Genomic DNA, 5,874 nt, shown 5'->3' with positions numbered 1-5,874 from the left:
GCCATGTTCTGTCTTCTATCATTTCTACCTTCTGATTCTGATTTGCCTTCTATTTAGGGAAAAAAAATTGATATGATATTGATAGGAAACAGGTGGTACATTCAGAATGGATGACTAAGCTGGGTGCACTGGCTCATGCCTCTAATCCCAGCACTTTGGGAGGCCAAGGTGGGGCCAGGAATTCAAGACCAGCCTGGGCAACATGGTGAGACCCCATAGCTACAAAAATAAAATAAAAATTAACCAGGTGTGGTAGTGCACATCTGTGGTCCCAGCTACTCAGGAGGCTCAGGTGGAAGGATGGCTTGAGCCCAGGAGGTCAAGGCTGCAGTGAGCTGTGATTGTACCACTATACTCCAGTTTGGGCCACAGACTGAGCAAGTCCCCATTAATAACAACAACAAAAAAATGGATGACTAAAGAGAGTTTGATAAAAGGACTATTTACAAAGATGTCTTTTCCTGTTAAAATCAGGAACAAGACAAGGATGTCCATTTTTATTTAACATTGTACTGTAGGTTCTAGCCAGTGAAATAAGGCAAGAAAAAGAAATAAAAGGCATCTGGATGGGAAAGGCAGAAATAAAAATGTTCTTATATAGCAAGTGTGCTGATGATAAATTTTTGAACTTTCAGCTTTTGTATGTCTGAAAAAATTCATTATCCTACCTTTATTTTTGAAAGATACTTTTCCTGATTGACAAGCTTTTTCCCCCTTGCAATACTTTATTTTATTTTTTATTTTTTTCAGAGGCAGGGTCTCACTATGTTGCCCAGGCTGAAGTACAGTGGCTATTCATAGGCATGATCACCACTGATCAGAGCAGAAGTTTTGACCTGATCTGTTTCTGACCTGGTTCCAGTTCACTCCTCCTTAGGCAGCCTGGTAGTCCCCCACTCCCAGGAGGTCACCATATTGATGCCAAATTTAGTGCAGACACCCAATCGACATAGCGCACTACAGCCCAGGACTTTTGGACTCAAGGGATCCTCCTGCCTCAGCCTCCCAAGTAGCTGGGACTACAGGCATGCACTGCCACTCCTGGCCCCTTGCAGTACTTTTAAGATGTTGCAGTGTCTTTTCACTTGTATTGTTTCTAACATCTTTGTATTGTTTCCTGCATCTTTATCTTTGTTCCTCTATATGTAACATGTCTGATTTCTCTTAAACTTTCCCCATTATCACTTGTTTTGAACACTTTATTATGTGTCTGTCACAGTTTTCTCCATATGTCTTACACTTGGGGTTTGCTGAGCTTCTTGATTCTGTGGATTTACAGTTCTCATGAAACTTGGAAAAATTTTGGCCATTATTTCTTCGAATATTTTTCTGCCCACTCTTTTTTCTCTTTCAAAAATCTCAGTTACATGTATATTAGATTTCTTAATGTTCATTGATGTTCTGTTATATTTTTTAAATTTTCTTTTCTTACTTTGTCTAATTTTTGATAGCTTTTATTGCATGTATATGTCTTCAAGTTCACTAATCTTTTCTCCAGCAATTTCTAACCAGCCATTAATCACATCTATCATGTTTTTCATCTCACACATTGTACTTTTAATCTGTAAAAGCTTGTTAAACTTTTTATATAACTTCCATGCCTCTACTTAAGTTTTTGAATCTATGGGATACCAGTTTAATATCTTTATTCAATAATTCTAAAATCTGTGTCAGTTCTGGATTGATTTTCATTGATTTATCTTCTCATAATGGGTTATAATACCCTACTTCTTTGCATGCCTGGTAACTTTTTATTAGATTCCAGACATTGATAATATTAATGATATGGAACACACTACATACACACACACACACACACACACACACACAGCCTTATGCAATTGCTCTAGACAATGAGAAACATTTCCTAATTATTTGTTTTTATCAGTCCATTCTCTAAGATGCTAGAATATTCTGTGATCTAGGGTGGTTTTTTTGTGGTTTATGTATGTTGAGTTTCTAAATCATACAATATTATGTGTGGTTTCTTTTTTCTAATAATGCTGAAAGAACTGAGTTATGTCGATGGAATCCAATGCCTTTTTAAAATCAATAGAGAGTAGTAGATGAGATGAAATTCCAGATTCTCTTCTGTTCTCTGTTGATGGATGAATGACCTGAATGGGACCAGCTATTTATCCTTTAGGGAAATCTTCCTGTTCTCTTGAATTTTTAAAACATGCTTTCACTTGATTTTCTTGAAGAATGTACTGTACTTGCTTGTATTATAACAGCAGTTAACAATCTGATGACTTTTTCATCCTTCTGTATGGCCACCTGAAATTAGTGAACAGTGAACAGATTCGGAGGATAATTTCCAATGAACTTAGCCTTTCAGTTTAAGTTAAATTCAGGTGGTTTAGTTTTTTTTGTTTTTTTTTGTTTTTTTTTTTGAGATAGAGTCTTGCTCTGTCACCCAGGCGGGAGTGCAGTGGCACAATCTCGATTCATCGAAATCTCTGCCTCCTGAGTTCAAGTGATTCTCCTTTCTCAGTCTCCCAAGTAGGTGGGACTATGGGCGCCTGCGACCATGCTGGCTAATTTTTGTTGTTGTTGTTGTTGTATTTTTAGTAGAGATAGGGTTTTGCCATGTTGGCCAGGCTGGTATCGAACTCCTGACCTCAAGTGATCCTCTGGCCTCTGCCTCCCAAAGTGCTGGGATTACAGGCATGAGCCACTGTGCCTGGCCTTAAAATTCAGTTTTAAATTCAGTTTTCTTATGGGTAATGAGGAAAATAATAAAACTTAGCTTATAAGGATGACGTGAGGACTAAATGAGATAGCACATGGGAATTTGTCTAGAAAAATGTCTGGCATATAGAAAGGCTGCCATGAATGTGAGTTCCTCTGTTTGGAGAGGAGGTTGGAGGAGAAGGTGGCTACTGTGAAACTTTGAGACAGTGTTTTCCTAATTATGGCCCTTTTGCTCTGATTTCTGCTTTAAATCAATCCAGTCCTGAAGAATTTGTAGATTGCATGAGAAATATCTTTGACAAAGCACATATGCTTCTGGCTTCATACCTGATACCTCTTTTGATGTCACTTTTAGCCTCAGAAATGCAGGTACCTACCTTTAGCCACATGACCTCTGACGAGCACACCAAACATTAACTTAGAGCAGTGCTTCTCAAAATGATGTCTCCAGACCAGCATCACCTGGGAATTTGTTAGAAATGCTTTTTTTTTTTTTTTTTTTTTTTGACAAGAGTGTCTGTCGCCCAGGCTGGAGTGCAGTGCAGTGGCACAATCTCGGCTCACTGCCACCTCCGCCTCCTGGGTTCAAGGGATTCTTATGCTTCAGCCTCCTGCATAGCTGGGACTACAGGAGTGAGCCACCATGCCCGGCTAATTTTTGTATGTTTTGTAGAGATGGGGTTTCGCCATGTTGGCCATGCTGGTCTTGAACTCCTGGCCTCAAGTGATCCACCTGCCTTGGCCTCCCAAAGTGCTGGGATTACAGGTGTAAGCCACAGCGCCCAGCCAGAAATGCAAATTTTCAAGCCCTACTCCAGACATACTGAATCAGAAACTCTGGGGGAAGGACCCAGTAATCTGTGCTTTAACAAGCCCTCCAGGTGATTCTGATGCACTAAAGATTAGAATTTCTGTTGGAGAAACAGATGAAGAAAGAAGCTGATTATCCTTTAATGGCCAAAGCAACTTCAGCAAGAGGGTAATAACTATGTTGCAGGAAAAGTGATAACTTCAGAAGGAAATGAGCAGGTGTGAGGGGCGAAGGGGGACAAAGGGGTGGTAAGGGGGCTGAAAAGGGTAAAGTGTAAACATACAGGGCTTGGAGCGAAACAGATACCCCTAAAAGGCAAAGGAAGAAAATGTTAGCTCAAGCAAAAAGGCAAAGGAAGAAAATGTTGGTTCAAGCACGAGGAGTCAGAGGAAGAGGGCACAAAGCTCTGGAGATATGTTGTATGCATGGTACATACACGTGCCTCTACTTTTGAGAACCAAGGGGGATGATCTCCCTCAGTGCAGGGCCAAAATAACAGTAAGACTGTGAGACAGCTGTGGACCTTTCCAGGGTTGTGTCAGCAGCACCTTTTTTTTCAAATAATTTTGAAAAATTGTGTTCTTTTTAATGCATTTATTAAGTTGACATTTACATTTTTTACATCATAAGTTTAAAGCATTGGAAAGGATATAATTTCCAGGATATTACAAATAAATCTATTTCATCACTCTTTTAAATTTTTCCAGTGCTCTCTAAAGTACCAGAGTATCTTGATATCCACGTCATGTATTTTAAAACTTTATAACAAGCTCAGCTTTTACAGTTGAAGTTTTTATAAGGTATTTTTTTCTTCTTGAACTTGTATTTCCATCCCACTTCCTCCATAGACTTTAACCTAATACAGGATATTTCTATGCTTGAGGTCTTTCATTGATCTCCTATCATTCTTTAACTATGAAAATATATAAAGAGGGGTAAACTGAAAGTTAAAAAAAATTCCTGTGACCATAAAACTCTAAAGGTTGAAAAGGTATTTTTTTTTTTTTTTTTTTAAGATGGAGTCTCACTCTGTCACCCAGGCTGGAGTGCAGTGGTGTTATCTTGGTTCACTGCCACCTCTGCCTCCCGGGTCAAGTGATTCTTGTGCCTCAGTCTCTCAAGTAACGGAGACTACAGATGTGTGCCACCATGCCCGGCTAAATTTTGTATTTTCAGTAGAGACAGGGTTTCACTATGTTGGCCAGGCTGGTCTCGAACTCCTGACCTCAGGTGATCCACCTATCTCAACCACCCAAAGTGCTGGGATTACAGGCATGAGCCACCGTGCCTGGCCAAAAAGGGATTTTTGTTGTTGTTCTTTGGGTTTTCTTTTTTCATTGAGCCACTAAAACAATTATTAGGAGTTCACAAGAGAGCAAAATAGCCTACTTTATCACAAATTTTAATAATCTTATTAAACCTATAAAGTAAAATTTAATTGGAACTGAATCTCTTAATGAAGTTGATTGAAAGTCAGCTTATATATCTTGATTAAAGCAATTGTCACAATGTTCCTTTATTGCTTGGAGGTTTAAGACTTCCACATGATGTGCAAATTTAAATCTTACAGTTGCACATCTGTAAGACTTTAAATGTTTTCCTCTGTAAAGCAGAAGAACCATTGTGAAATATGAGGAGGAAAATGAAACTCCCAACTGCAGCTGCATACTCAAATCAGTTTTAAGAAAGAGTTCATATGGAACATGAGGATCTGGAAATCCATTTTCTTGAACCTATCCATGCCCTTGTACCCCTTGGCAAGTCTTCAGATACCTCTGGGGTACCTCAATATGAAGATCCCTGTGTATGAACAGGTTTCTGGCCTGAAAGTCAGAAGGCCTAGGTTTGCTTTGAGTTTTGCTTGCATGACATTGGCTATGAAATCTTGTGCAAAGAAGGAGGCAATAAACTTGTTGAGTTTCTACCATGTGACAGGCACTGACTAGGTGCTTTCACATTTTATTCATTCAATACACATAGCAACTACATAAGGCAGGTGTGATGATCATTAGCCCCATTTTTAAATGGGAAAACTGAGGTTCAGGAGGTGAAGAGCCTAATTTAATGCTATACAATTAAGTAATAATGGATCCAGGGTTCAATCCCAGCTCTGACTCCTAAAGCTCATGCTGCTGTCACTTGGCAACAATGCTCCCTGAACAAGTCATTTTCTCACGGTGGGCCTCATTTCATTTACCTATGAAATTAAGGGAGATAAGCTAGAAGAATGCTAAAGTCACTTCCAGATTTGGCATCCTATGAATCTGTGGGTATTGGGGAAACCCACCCCCAATATTTCAATGTAGGTTCTTTCTATTTTCCCTAAGTGTTGGCTGGTCTGAGAAATAAAGAGAAAGAGTACAAAGAGA

This window comes from Symphalangus syndactylus, chromosome 21, assembly GCF_028878055.3.
Source record: "Symphalangus syndactylus isolate Jambi chromosome 21, NHGRI_mSymSyn1-v2.1_pri, whole genome shotgun sequence".
Lineage (NCBI taxonomy): Eukaryota > Metazoa > Chordata > Mammalia > Primates > Hylobatidae > Symphalangus > Symphalangus syndactylus.
Note: the sequence above shows the minus strand (reverse complement) of the source record.